Raw genomic sequence first — 15,855 nt, 5'->3', positions numbered from 1 at the left:
AAGGAAGGAAGGAAGGAAGGAAGGAAGGAAGGAAGGAAGGAAGGAAGGAAGGAAGGAAAGAGAAAGAAAAGATAGAAAAGAAAGAAGAAGAAAAAAAGGGGAGGGATATGGAGTTGCTGGTTTCATTGTGAAAAAACTCCCAATACAGTTTAGGAAACAAGTCTGGTTTAGATCTTAACCTTAAATTTGCTAGTCTTCTTAAATTTAGACCACCTTTAATAATAGAATCAGCCAAACTCTAAGAAATTCTAGTGTCACCTGGATTTTGTTTGCCATAAAATATTGGCCTTTTTTCTTTACTCCGAGAGCAAGGAAAATCATATGGCCAGAATTTTCCATTTTATAGTTTTATATTGTTCTTTAAATGTGCAATCTCCTTGTCATTTTAACTAAAACATTACCAAAGTTACTACGAAATTTAAATATATTTTAAAAGCCCTCTAAATCAACTATTCATTCCCAAAACAGAAATGAACATGATTTGACAAGTTTATTTACTTGAGGGGTCGAACTCACCCTCAGACTGATTTCAGAAACTGAATTTACAGTAACCCAACTCATGAGAAAACATTTGGTCCTAAAAGTTGAATTCAAACATTAAACACTTTTTTCATTTGTTGGAAAGAAAAACAAACAACCTTCCTTAATATAGAATATATATCATTTAAAATCATCGGCCACTTAAAAAATTCCCTTGTGTTTCTGTCATTTATGTTGTATCCTCTGGGAAGTTCTTATAAAAATGACCTGTTGAATCTGGAAACAACAGGTCCTTCTTTTTAGCACAAAGGCAGCTCTGTTTTTTCCATTAAGGACACAAGAAAAAAAGTGATTAAAGACCCCTAAAACTCTTATCTATAGCAGTTTGCACTGAATTCAGCTTCATAGTGTATAAGTGAACACATTTCAAGCTGACTGCCTGGGATATCTAAGACAATGTTTGGCTGGCTCTGAGGTGCTATTATATATGGTGAAATATTTAGTACTAAAACCCTTTATGTTCATTTTACCATCTAGACTTTATTTCACAAAGTGGGATTGTTCTTATTCCAGAAATGAGTATTTGAGGGCACAGTATATCTAGAGACCTGGATCTTATTTTCCGTGGACCTTTCTGAGCTTGTGTAAGAGAAGGAAGGTTTCAAGATAACTAAAAACACAAGTATAGAAAAGAAACAGAGAAGAGAGAGAGAGAGACAGAAAGAGAGAGAGAGAGAGAAGAGTCATAAACCTTTAGGCCACTCTCTCATTTGGAAACTGGATGCATGCTATAAAGTAAATCTCTCTTTGGATTGTTTACTCTAGCAGAGGAGTTCTATAAAGCAATTTATGGTGGTTACAAAAATAACTGCACAGTAGACTTCATGGTTTGGTAAATTTAATTTTCTAAGTGTTGGAGCAATGTCTTTGTTTTACCATTTGCAATGTATTTTTTTTTTAATTGGATGTATGAATTTATGTTTAACTCAATTACATAGAAAACTTTTATTTAAAAAAAAATCCAAGCTATGGTGTTCTGGATTATGCGATTATTTAATGAAATTTTTCCTCAGTTCTCTTTCATCTTAGCTCCAAAGTTGGAGTTTGAAGTTTGTGAGAAGGATTGAAGACTTAACCTTGAAAAAAAATCTCCCACACAGAATGCCACTTAACTATTAAGTGCATTTTAGCAGTTTGTATTTAGCCAGTATTTTATAATAAGGGGTTCAGTTAGACTTTCTTGAGTCAGCCTCAAATTTGTAATATTGGATTTCTAACACACACAGACACACACACACACACACACACACACACACACACAGAGTGGGGGAGAAAAAGAGAGAAGGAGAGAGAGAGAGCCCCAAAATTTACACCCTGAAGTAAACTATGGAAGAGAAAAATCTGTATAATATCTTTTAGATGCTCATTGACATGGGAGAATCATAAATGTCTAGCCTTGTTTTTTTGCTCAGTGAAATCTCGCCGTTTGTCATAATAATTTGTAGTGGCAGTGCCCCCTACTGTCCTGACAAAGGGAGAAATCTGTTGCTGTTAGAAAGTTTGAGACAATCCCTTGGTGAATGAGTTTGAGTTAGAAATGCCTGTTGCTAGGATGTTTCAATAAATTTCTCACTCTGGGCAAAATAAAGTACTTTATAAACTGCATCCTAAGACTAGTGTAACTGACTGTAAAGGCAAAGAAAATGAATTTATTCAAAATCTCTATAAATGAAATGTTTCTAATTAATTAAAATGTCCTAATATTACTTTAAAATAAATGAAACAAAAGTAAAACAACATTCCAGGAGATTTGTTAATTTTGATAATTTAGGATGCTTCAGTGGAGTTTTCTGGATATGAAACTCCACCCTGATGGGGTTTAAAACACATTCCACAATACTTAATTTAGCGGACATGATATCAGTACAACAAATGTCTGTGGCTTGCATGTCATGGGAAAACAATCCTTTGCAATGAATGGTCTTCGTTTCTATTGTATGTGTGGTAGGTTCATAAAGGAAGGCAGGGAACTATTTCTTTAGCTTCTAAACTTTGAGATCTTTTCTGTAAGTCAAGACCGAATGACTCTACTATAGAGCAGGTGAGCTTAGAATTTAACGTCCCCTTTCTCTACCTGTGTATATCTGCACCAACTAGAAGGTGTGCTTTTTTTCTCCTACAACAAAAGATACGTATTTATGAAGCATATAAAGATATGTATGTCTTTATGTGAGTGTATGTGTATATATATAGTTATATACATATATATACATAGTTATATATATAGTTATATATATACATAGTTATATATATAATTATATACATATATATACATAGTTATATATACATATATAACTATGTATATATATACATACACACACGTTTATATATATGTATGCATATAAATGTTTGGGACAAGATAGTATTTATTATCCAACCTCTTATACTCACACGTCTATTTCCTATGTTTTGATTGGTTTTCTTTCGTAAGACTGGCTAATTTCAACGGAGATCAATATCACTTAAATTGTTTTACTCGTTAACATTCAAGAAGATTCAAGATTACTTAGCTTGGTATTTAGGAGTTAGTTCTCCACCGACTTTATCAAAATTTGAAGTTTTCTGGCCCCTAATAATCATCGCCTTATTTTTCAAGTCCACCAGAGAGGCTAGCGGAACAGAAGAACTTTTGGTTCCTATCAGGAGAAATCGGCATTTTGTAGCAGCTGGGAGCAGCTGCAAAGTACCTCCTTGTGCAGTTTCCCACCCTCCTGAGCCACGAGGCCCTTCTGCGTGAAGGGCTGGAAATGAAATTTGAGCCAAGGGAGCTGCAGAGTCTGGCCACCCATGCAAGGTCATATGAACTGAAGTCCAAACAGGCCTCTCTGTCCTTATAACTGAGTTAAGAACATGGAGAAAGGACGAAGGATAGGAGGAAAGCAGGAAGAAGTTGTTTTGGACCCTGAGTCTAAGGCACATGTTTGCAGAAGGGAGGGAATAATTCTTTCAGACATATAGTTCCCAGGAGCTTTTGGGGATGGGATACTCTTCATCCACTGAGAGGTTGCAAATGGCCCTGTAGAGAAGCCACAGTGCTGTCATTTTGTTTGCTGAATGTTTGAGCTCTGGAATCATCATCCCAGTAGGCTACCCAGAAAAGAAGTCAAACAGCCTAGTTTCTTTGTGTCTGTGTATGTGCACTCTTGCACGTGTACATACCCACATGCACATGCGTGCAAGAGCAGACACTTAGTAGGAGAGGAAGTGATGGAATTGATAACAAGGAAGTTATTAAGTGGTTAGAGAACTTCTAAACATTCAGACACCCAGGGTATGGAACAGGCTTTGGGTCTACTGAGTACAGGTATTAAAAACAATAACAACAACAGAAACTGTGTAATATAGCTTGGACCTGGAATACCTCATTTGAGTGAATATTTCTTCATAACAATGAGATTTATAATGTGCTGATATATTTTATGTGAAATGCATAGGCATGAGTGAAAATCCTCTACATTGTAATAGTCTGTTCTCCTCTTAAAAAGAAAAAAAAACACTCTGGCCAAAATATTTGTCTCTTATAAATAAGTCTCTTGATTGGTCAGGAAACAATATGTGCCAAATCCATATTTTGGAAGGGTCACGAGAATGAAATAAGCCTGTGCAGTTAATGACAACAGGGGCTAACCTTATATAGACCAGATACTAACATCATGAGGAAAAGAGTGTCACAGAGCAAACAAACTTGTTACAAACAACAAAGGGCCTCGTGTCTCTCAGGGATGCATTTGAACAATTGCAAATTGCAATTGCCATCAGTCAAATTGCTGGGCTCAGTTGAGAATTTTATAAACTTAGCCCTTTTCTTTAGGTAGACATCTTCTCACTGAGTAATAATAACTTGGCTGATAAAAAGTGTAATTTCTTGTGATGTTTCCCAAAGATATTAGACTCCAAGCTTTTAGAAAAATTGTTTCTGCTAAGTGATGAGTTACAATTTTGAAAACGACATTACTTACTAAATATATGCCTTTAATATGTAATCAGAGGAAATTTCACCTAAATAATATTTTAGTTCCCTAGTCTTTGCAGTTATACGAATGTCTTTAAAATGTTTTCCAGCACTTTAAAATTTAAATTTGATATAGCTTCAAACTCTCTGCAGAGGATATTGATATAGTTAAAAAATAAACATGTGAAATAAGGACTTAGAAATTGTGGAAATGCCGAGTTTAGTGAATTGAAGCATCTTCCCAGTTTTTGCCAACGATCACAACTTCTGTTTTTTTTTTTGCATTATTCATGAGGTCATGACTGTCATGCCTTTAACATTTACATTTATCTTATGAACACGTGAGGAAGGTATTCCAGAGGTTCAGATTTGGCTTGTTTCAGAAGTTGTCAGATGACAGTAAATGTATAAGGGGAAATGTTTATTAAGAATGAAGTTTAGTGCTTGACATTAGGCTCGTGATATTCTTACGAAGGTTAAAAAAACAAAACCCTATTCACTGACTTGAGAGCAGCCCACTTTGAATGTGATGTGTAGCGCCACCTGGTGGGAGGAAGAGTCAGCAAGGAACCAGAACAGCTAGACTTTGAAAACCTCATCATTATCAGAGTATATCTGCAGTCTCAATTTGAAAAAAAAGGGGTGAGGGGGAGAGGGTGTGGGCATCACGTTAGGTAGCACTTACAGCAAGTAAGATCTGCTTAGTGTAGCTGAGCTCACTTCTTTCAGGTAGGGAGTTTATTCTTTGGAGAGAAATAAAAGAGACTTGCCTTCACAATAAATCTGAAAAACACGATATAAATGATTAGGAGATTTATATTAGAAATGCACATGACCGAAAGGAATGCCATATGCCCCAGATTAGTTTTGTTAGTGTGTTTTGCCTCTGTTTCTGAAAGTCAGCTTCAAATGAAAATACTTCCAGATGATTTTATTTCAACATGCAGCCTTATTCCTCCTCCCGTGTAGTACAGGCTCTGGAGGAGGGTCCCACGATTCTTAACAGGCAGCACACAGAATCCTCTTTAACCCTTAACAAACCTGAGATACACTACTGAAGACCTTGCTCACGTGGGACAGTTTCATAGGAAGGTGCTTTCAGAATTCTAACAGGAGAGACCTTCCGGAGACTACGGTCCAGTGCCTGGGGAGGGTGAGCTGGGAGAGAGGGTGGTAGTCAGGTTAAAATAAGGCAGGAAGAAAGGGGAAAATAGGAAGGTTACAGTGGAGAAACCTGGCAGACACCACCTTAACCAAGTGATAAGTTTAACATTTCCTTGCTGTCATGTGCAGATCATGTACCCCCCGGTGTAACGCAATGAGGAGGGCACTTCACCTGTGGGGGATTCTCCCCCCAAATCTGTAGCCCCACTCTAATTATGAGAAAACATTAAGCCAACCCAAATGGAGGGGCATCTACAAAATACCTGTCTAGTATTCCTTAAAATTTTCAAGATCCTGAAAAACAGATTGGGGAGGAGACAAAAGAGGCTAACTGCTAATGAGTAAATAAAGTGTGGTACTCTTGACTGGATCCTGAAACAGAAAAAGGGTGTTCCATGGAAAAACTGGAGAAATGTGAATAATGAGTGTGGTCTAGTTAATAGCACTATACTGAGGTTAATTTCTTGGTTTCAATCATTGTACTAGGGTATGTAAGATAATAACCTTAGTGGAATCAGGGCAAAATGGTATCTGAGAATCCTCTGTACAATTTTATGTTTACAATTTTAATATCTAAAATTATTCTAAAACAAAAGGAAAAACAGCAGCATCAACAAAGAAGGCAGGAGATGCCTAATGTCACCAAGGGCTGTGGGCTCATGCTGTAACACTCTACTGCGTCAGCTTCCTTTCATTCCATGTTTCTTCTTTCCTCTCCTTCTGAAGGCCCCCAGCACAGGCCTGCCAGCTTCTCCTCCACTGCCAGCACCTGTTGCTTCCAGACACGCTGAGCTTTCCCCTCAGCTGATTTCATAATAAAATTGGCTCATGGCTCCCCTCCTACTCTCTTGTCCCTGGAACAAGCACAGAGTTTGTTTTTTGTTGTTATTGTTGTTGCTTTGTTTTGCTTTCCTCTTTTTATTTATGGCTGGCAAATGTAAAGTGAAGAAGGTATAAGAAGTTGCCCACCCCTGACTGAAACCCTCGTGTTCTGGAGAGCAAAAAACGTTGATGTAAATGCTAAGTTTTTGAGAACACAAAGAACGGAAGTAGGAGTCAGAGGAAAATTAGTTTTGGGAATCTGGCTTGTTTGCTTCAGACATAGGAGGAGCAGTTGTCAAGGGTTGGGAAGCTAGTTATGGGGTTAAGAGATGGGTTCATGGCTGTGGACACTGCTTAGCCTAGGATATAACAATGCAGTCCAGGTTTTCCTGGCCAGCTTAAATATTCTGCTTACTTGACCTTATGCTTTAATCTTTGGTTTAGACACTATGGTTTATGAGACCAACCAGAAGAGCAAATCGGACCTGGAGCAGTCATTGGGTTAAAGGATGAGGGAAGAAGAGAGAAAATCCACCCTCCAGAGCTCTGGATGACCAAGACCTGGGCATCCTGGGTGGTTCTTCCTGCTGGCACTGCTAATCCCGGGATGCCAGTGCTATCAGACTAGGTGGCATGCTGGCGTTTTCTGCTTCTGTTTTTAAACACACAGTTGTGCATCTGAGAATCTGGTTTAATAGAGTAACGAAAATCTGACTTGAAACATTTCCTTTGATATTTTTAACAACTGTAAAAATAGTTTTATCCACATTACATTTTTACTTAAGCAAAACAAAATAATACACAGGCTACATCTTGAGACTCAAAGAAGATAACAGTATTTTCTCTAATTGTTGACTGATTTATCTTTATTGGATATGTTTTACAAACTGTTTCATGCAAAGGATAGGCTACTAATGCTTATATAAGATAAAAATAGTTTCTGTGATTTAATACCATTCCCGACTTGTTGTTTGGTGTTTTTCCATCATAGTTGGTATATACTTTTCTCCATGCATTTTGAACCATTTTTAAAATAGCAAAGTATTTGAACCCTGCAATATACATTTGATAAAAATCTATCATTTTAGTCTCTGTTTCATTCATTTTTGCTTTGGCTTTTGTTATTTCCTTCCTTCTGCTAACTTTAGATTAGATTTTTCTTCTTTTTCTGGTTTCTTAAGAGGTTAATAAATTAAATTGTTTATTTGAGTTTTTTTTTTTTTTTTCTTAACATAGTCATTTATCACTATAAACTTCCCTCTGTGACTGCTTTTACTACATGCCATGTTTCGGTATGTTGTGTTTCTATTTTCATTTAGCTCCATATATTTTTTGATTTCTTCTTTGACTCATTGTTCAGGAGCGGATTGTTTAATCTCTATATATGTGTGAATTTTCCAGGTTACCTCTTGTTACTGATTTCTAGTTTAATATCATTGTGGTTGGAAAAGATACGTGATATGATTTCAATTTTTTAAATTTTTAAGAGTTGTTTTGTGGCTCAGCATATGATTTATCCTAGAGAATGTTCTGTGTGCACTTGAAAAGAATGTGTATTCTGCTGCTGTTGGATGAAATGTTCTGTGTATGTCTGTTAGGTTCATCTGGTCTAAAGTATAGTTCAAGCCCAGTGTTTCCTTATTTATTTTCTCTCTGTATGATCTATCATTTTAGAAGTGAAATAATGGCTACATTTGTTGGGCCCTCACTGTGTGCTCGATAAAGCTGCATAATCTGGATATTTTGTTAATATGATCAGTATTATTAAGTAGGTCCTATCACTTACTACCTTTTATAGATCAGGAAATAGGCTCAAAAAGGTGAATTTACTTGCTCAAGGTCATATAGTCAAATAAATAGTAGAACTAGCGCTGGATCCAGGTCCACTCACCTCCAATATGCCAGTGCTTCACCACTGCAATATTCTATCATGTTCTTCAAGTTGCATGTGTGGTTCCTGCCTAAACAGTAAGCCATCAGTGGCTCAGAGATGATAGAAGTTGAAAGGCTGCCCCATGTGAAAAGTGACTTGAACATGTTTGATTCTGAGTCTTCAACCTTCAATTAAAAAACAAGGCAACATATCAACATATGGTTGAAAAGTAAATTTTAAAAACTATTGAATAACTATCCTTGTGAGCTTATTGGCCTATATGGAATAATGAAAGCCACCTCTATTTTTTTTTTTTTTTCCTAGAAGAAATCTGATCACAGAACTTGAGCTACTGAGCATATCAGAAATTCTGGGCCATTCAATTGATTTTTTTCCCCCCACCCATTAAAAAATAACAATAATCATGAAAAAAAAAAAAACTCAACTATTAATTCGTCCAAATAAGCAAATTTCCTCCTTCTGAATAGCTGCATGCAGAAGCCAAAATATTAACAGAAATATAATCAGACAGCTGCTCTCTGGTCCTGGATTTGGGCAAGGTTGAAAAACTCAACTATTAATTGGTCCAAATAAGCAAATTTCCTCCTTCTAAATAGCTGCATCGAGAAGCCAAAATATTAACAGAAGTATAATCATACAGCTGCTCTCTGGTCCTGGATTTGGGCAAGGTTAGTTTCTGGGTGTTCTTCTTTGCTGCTATCATGTACAACCCTATGCTCCCTTTTGGCTCTAGGAATCCCCCAACCAGGCACTCCCTCTGAACATGGCTGAGTCATTGCCAAAGTCCATTTTTCTTATTCTTTTCTATATTGGCATTTTTTGATATTTTTTTTCTTTAGATATGTTAATATTCCTAATCAGGACAAGGTCCGTTTGTTACTTCCAAACACTATCCTGTCTATCTTTATTGTTATTCTTGTTAATAATTTTCATCTAATTGAAAATTTAGATTTCTTACCAGCTGGTCATTATTAGTGCCAAGCCCTTTATAGCGACCAGGTCATTGCCACATCAGACAAGACTCTTAATTTGAACTTTCTTTGTTTCTAGCCAGATAGGTTCATAAATTGTAAAGGATGTTGGAATTATAAGATATCTTAGAGAGTGTCTTCTGTATGTAAGGAAACCGAGTGCTTTGCCCAAGATTAAGCCAAACACATGAACTCTGGGTTTCTAATTCCCAGCATACAATTCTGGAGATTATAGTTGGGAAACAACTGTATGTTCTGAATTACATAAATTTAATTTTGGAAGATTTGCACCACTGACAAAAAAATATTCCAGAAAATGGAACAAGTTATAGCATTATTTTTTCTCCTCCCAGAACTGATGAATTAAAGCATTGAACTGAATTGAATCAGTGCTTAATTCATCTTTAAATTTCTGGTTTTTGTCTGAGAGGTTTTCCCCAATATTTTGATGCTTATAGATTTTGGAACCTAGCTAGCATGATTGGCCTATGGATCTTGGTAAGTAATTTGTGTTTTATGGTTGTTGCCTGCTTGTAAAAGATTAGTGGGAGAAATCCGAGTACAGACAGGAAAGTTTGCTTTTTCTCTCTTGAGTATTCAGAGTAGGAAGTAATCAATCAAATTATAGGAATAAAATTCTTTTTCCCTTTTTCAGAGTTCTTACTTGGATTAGCTCTCTCCTTTCAATAGGAAATATCAAAGTTGCTAGGCTGGTTTGAATGACAAAATCAAAAACGATGTGTTTGTTACGGTCATAAATCTTTGCAGATTCTCATTAAGTTCAGATATTTAAAAAGGGAACTGGATTAAGCTACAACTGAAGTTATATTTCCAGAGCTAACTGCTCCCCTCATCACCTTTCTTAACTGAAGCCATGTTTGCTCTAACTCGATGTTTTGAAAAGTTCTGGCAGTAGGAAAACACTGTAGTAATAAAGTGATTTCATTTCACAAACAAAGCTTTTAAATAAACAAAAACTGGCATCTTTTTTTTTAAATTTCCTGGTGGACTCTAATTATTCTTATAGTTTCATCAAATATTATGGGTGTTTTGGTTTTTCTTTTCTTTTTTTTTTTCTTTTATAAATAAAGGCCACTTGTTTTTCTTTCTAAGGAGAACTTACTCTTCCTTCTTGGTGTAGGAGGACTTGAGATCACAACAGTATCTGTTAAAAATGGTTTTCTCAAAGCCAGAGGGTCTACTAGAATGCCCTGCTAGGGTTTAATGATGGAAAGAAAACAAATTGGATCTGTTTTATATTTATGTGGGGGAGGGGAGTCATGGGGAGTTAATGCTTGTGATAAAAATTCTTGAGATTTTCAGGTGCATTTGTCCTGTGGCAAAAGATGGCAAGTTAGAAGCAAACACTGGAGAAACTACTCAGCTCCAGCTGGTGGTTACAAAGCAAGAACATGGACTTACTATTGTCATGACCTTTGATTTTTTTGAAATAATCTTGGAATACTGATTAAATAAAGACCACATTGGGAAATAATTCATATATCGAAAACCAAAACCAAATCTAAAACAAAACAACATTCTGCATGGATGAAGCAAATCAATCTTATCTGAGATAAATGGTTGCTAGGTTATAACCTATGGCCTATGGTGAAGACCAAAGCTAGACAGTAAAAAGCTGGTATACCAAGAGGCTTTCAAGCTGTGTGAATAACCATACACTGATGTAAAATAAAATAAATTATTATTTTTTTAAATGTAAGGGGCTATAGCAGGATAAAATAGCAGCATGAATTCCATATAGGTAGAAAGACAAATACTTTTGTCTTCTGTTCAGCTATTTACCTGTGTGCACCAGCGCACAGAAAGGGTTGGATGTAAAATGTATTTGTTACAGTGGATCTCAGTAGAAGAAATAAATTTGAAAAACACTGGCTAATGTGAATGAAAGTCTCGCTTGAAAAGACTAAAATGTATATGCTTTGGAGTCCCTCGAGAAACTAAATATGAGCATTCTGTGCTATGGATTCTAAAGTTCAGTAATTTTCAACCTTGTAGCTCTAAGGCCTGGAACTATACCTGTCACATAATAGATGCACTATTTGGTTAATGAAAAAAACAACAACAACAACAACAACAAAAAAAAAACTTTAAAAAAGACGCTTAAGGCAAAGGTCAGCATTTTTTCCGGAAAAGACCAGAAAATAAATATTTAAGGCTTCATGGGCAGTATGGTCTTTGTCACAACTATTCAACTTTGCTTTTATAACAGGAAAGCAGCCTTAGACACTATGTAAGTGAATGGGCATGGCTATGGTCCGATAAAGCTTTATTTATCAACACAAGCCTTTGGCTTGCTGGTCATAGTTTGCAGATTTCTAGGGTAGGCTAAAGGTTTACAGTATGTCCCCTGATCTTCTCTTACTTATCTTGTTACTCTTAGGTGAGTATCCGCAGCCAACATTATGTGAGGTGTTGTGAATGCATGATATAGATGATTAACCTCCCACTGGAGATACAACTCAGAAATAACAGAGCTCTTTGCAGCTGTATGAAAAAGGAATAGTTCATTCCAGAACTGCATGGCAGTGACCCACCCGTGGGAACTTTATGAGATCTGCAGAGTTGTTCGGGTGATGGCATTTCACGTAAAGGTGATTATACGCTTCATTACAACCATTCTATTTTGGAAAAGACATCACATAAACACAAACCAAAGCAGTCTTTGGTCATTTTTTTTTTTTAAAGCTTAATCCATTTTAATGTTTCCTTGATTTTGTACTTGAGTGCATGTTTAATTTATGGATCTTCCCTTGCTTCTCCATTTTTCCTTTTGTCTTTTGGATGCCTGGGCATTCTGTGAAGCATCTGGGGGTAGTAAAAGGGGACATAGTGAGGTAATACTTCATCACCTGGCCTCTGTTCTGAGAAACAATCCCACCATGTGGTTAATTCAGCAGTCTGCCTTAGCAAGTGAGGAGTGAGATATCAAGTTGGGAACAAAGCACAAGGAAAGATTGTGGAGGATTATTAAATGGCATGTTTAGAGAGTTTGGACTTTATTCTAGGTCAGCACTGTCCCATAGAAATGGAATGGGAACCACATATGTCATTTTAAATTTTCTAGCAGCCACCTTAAAAAAGTAATGAAGAGGTGAAATTCATTTTAATAATATTTTTATTTAAGCCAATATGCATGAAATATTATCATTTCAATATGTAATCAAAAACAAAACATATCAATGAGACATTTTGCATTTTTTCCATACAAAATATTACAAATCTAATGTGCATTTTATGTTTGCGGCATATCTCAATTCCGAATAGTCACATTTCAAGTGTTTAATAGTCAGTGACTACCATATTGGACAGCATAGCTCTAGAGGTGGGGGCTGGGGAATGCATGTTGAAGGCTTTCTTTCAATAGAGGACTGATTTTGCACACCTCTCTGATTGTTTTGTGGAAACCTAATCTTAGGTGGCATGTGAATGGTAGAGGATGCACACTGAGCTGGGTGGGTATTGAGAAACCTAAAGGAAGGATGATGAGGCTTGAACTACAGCAGTGCAGTAGGCATGGGGCTTGGGAAAAGATTCGCTAGACTTTTTGGTAATAGGAATTATAAAATTTTCTGTGGAATGCTAGCAATGAGGAAAGGAGAAGAAATGAGAGACTATTTCTAGGTCAGGTGTATTTATTAGTAATTATTACTGTGTTAGAGAACAGAGAAAGAAATAACAGGTATCAAGGAGAATAAACAACTTTCTTTTAGACACAAAAATTAGAAAGCGCATCGTTGGAGTAAGCTGAAGCTCACAAATAAGGTTAGAATTGGGAGCCATCACGAGGCATGGTTGTTGAGATTGTGAGAGCCATCACCATAGCTGAGATGTGAAAGCGTATAGCAGAGCATAAGAAGAGGGCAGGAGGAGAGCAGGACCAGGAAAACATGTTTATATTTTTGCCCCAGAGGGAGACAGTTTCCATAGGTTATGCCATGCATGCAGAAATGTTTACAGGGAACTGTATTGATGTCTATCATTTGCTTTGAAATGCACTAAAAATGATAAGATGAATTGATGGATAGTTAGAAGGATGCATAGACTTGCGATAATAAAAGTATAGAAAAATATGTATTTAGAGTTTAGTTGGTGGGTAAGTGGGTGTTTGTTGTACAATTCCTTCCTATTTTTGCCATGTTTAAAATGATCCTAAAAACATGTTGGAGCTAGTGGGGATGATTTCAAGGTCAGTGCTTTTAAATGCTGCAGAAGGGATGCATAGAGGCCTGAAACAAAAGAATGTTTGTCTCATCAGTTAGGCAGGTATTAGTGACTCTGAGACAAGATGGACTACAAGATGGTGTGATAGAAGCCAGCCAGCAATGGGTGGATGAGTAAATGGAAATGCTTCAGAAGAGACAGGAAGTGTAATGAACTTCACCCATGTATCTCTGATCTATGCTGTCTCCCTTTTCTTAGCTGGACTTGAGTTGACCAACGGGTTCCTCATACTTGCTTTAAGATCATCATGGATAGTCATTTACATAAATAAAGCTTCTTATATAAAATGTATTTAGTATGTTTTTGTCCTGTTTACTGCATTTGTATGTCCTGTTTTTACACTAATGTGCTTATAAATGCATGGTTACTTGAACAACAGCTTTTTAATCAGAAGGTTCTAGCTAGATCTTTTTGTTTTTTTAACTGTAGCTTCTACGCTTTAGATGGATGCTAAGGTTTCCAACATTAATTATTGAACACAAATTGTGTCTGCTCTGCCTGTTTAATGTTCTTGAAATTTTTGTTAAAAGTATAGTGGCTCTTTTTCAAGGCTACGCTGCACCAGCCTATGCTAAAGTCTTGCAAGTGTGGAAAGAAAAATAATCTTCTTTTAAGAATCTCCATCTTTTTGAACCTCACTTGAAAGTTCCATGAGAGAATGAAGAAATTTAAATGCTTTGTGTTTTCTCTCACCAACACTGAAATTAAAAAAGTTTCAACCATCAAAAATTCTTTCACCATATTTTCAAATAAGGATATAAGTTATCCTTATTTTCAAATAAGGATATAAGTTATATATCCTTATTTCTTCACTATGAATACCAAATATCAAACATTCTTTGTTTTTCTCCTGATATTTTTCTTTATCCTCTGGAAATTTTGGTAACAGTGAGAAAACACTTAAAAAAAAAAGAAAAGAAAAAGAAAAAGAGTAATGTGTTATTTCTCATTTAGTTGATGGTGACAATTTCCAATTTGTAGAAGCTCATAGAGAAAGGGCTTAGAGGATGCTTCAAGCTGAAAATTGCTTAAATAAGGGGACTTTCTGTATCTAAAGGATCTATTTTCATGGCATTTCTCTAGATTTAGTATTGGAATATTGCAGAAAAGTAATCCATTTCACCATAATGTCCTTTCCAGTCCACTCAGAAATCTAAGAGTGGGCTTTTAATAGCTTGGTGACATAGAAAGGGGGATTCATTTGGAAAGGATGAGGGAGGTGGCAAAGGAGAGAGAGTGAGCAGTACAGAGAACTGAAGAATTAAAAAGCTAGTAGGTTTACATATACACAAATAACTGTATTTTCACTTTACTCATCTAATATCCTGATTAAAATAAAGCTGGTTGCCGTGTCACCTTCTGTACATGTATGACAGAACTTTGAAAAGTTTCATTGCATCACCAGAACTCGACATAAATGCAGCAGAGAAGGAAGTAGAAAACTAGAGGGGAAGAGAAAGAGAAAGGAGCCCAGAATGGATGCTTCAGAGGGCCACCAATAAAGAGACAGAGACCCACATGCAGCAGAGTGGGATGTACAAGCAGTTTCAGATCTCGTTCATGGTCAGCCTTGATATTTTCAGTGGATACTTCTGGACATTTTTCTAAGTCCTGAAATTCTCAGATGTGGAGATGTTTTTACCTGCTCCCCACCTCTGTCTCCCTGGTCACGTCCTTTTGTTGGCTGTGGGTTTCCAGTAAATTTCCTCAGAACCTATGTTTATTGAATTTTTAGTTTCCACCATAATTTTATTCACTTGATCATTTCTGAAGAGAAATATTTCCCCACATTTTTGGAGACTGAATAATTATACCATCGTCACAGGAATTCAAATCATCTGCCTCTACAAAATTAAGAAATGATGGAATCTCATGAACTGTGCAGACTACTTGCACATTATCAGAGTAAGTGCCAGGGGCTACTCTACATGTAATGCTAGTTGAAAAATAAGGCATTTGGAAAGGTATGACAGTATTTCAAATATAGTTTCTTATAATAGTTTATTGATTTCTCAAGGAAAGGAAGCATGAAAAATCATTAATCAAAGGATCTCATGTATGAGCAGTGCTATGCAAATGTAAAAGGTGATTATTTTGAAATGCTTAGAAATCCATTAGACATTAAATGTCTTGTTCCATGTGCAACCCCTTGATTGTTTAGCAAATTACATCAATGCATAGATTGTATTTTGGCTCTCTTCTTGCAAGTATGTTTCTCCTTCATTTATAAAAAAGCAAATAAGTAATAGTTCATTTAAACAGTTCTACTA

At 36.2% G+C, this 15,855-nt stretch overlaps 1 protein-coding gene across 1 annotated transcript in view; it reads left to right on the top strand.

Moving 5' to 3' along the window:
* The window catches only part of HS3ST3A1 (heparan sulfate-glucosamine 3-sulfotransferase 3A1), an 85,818-nt gene that overhangs the window by 1,539 nt on the left and 68,424 nt on the right, over positions 1–15,855 (top strand). The gene's annotated exons all lie outside the window — the stretch shown is intronic.

The sequence above is a fragment of the Pteropus alecto genome, unplaced genomic scaffold (assembly GCF_000325575.1).
Source record: "Pteropus alecto unplaced genomic scaffold, ASM32557v1 scaffold52, whole genome shotgun sequence".
Classification (NCBI taxonomy): Eukaryota; Metazoa; Chordata; class Mammalia; order Chiroptera; family Pteropodidae; genus Pteropus; species Pteropus alecto.
The sequence above is the reverse complement of the archived record's forward strand: the minus strand, read 5'-3'. Positions and strand labels throughout refer to the sequence as shown.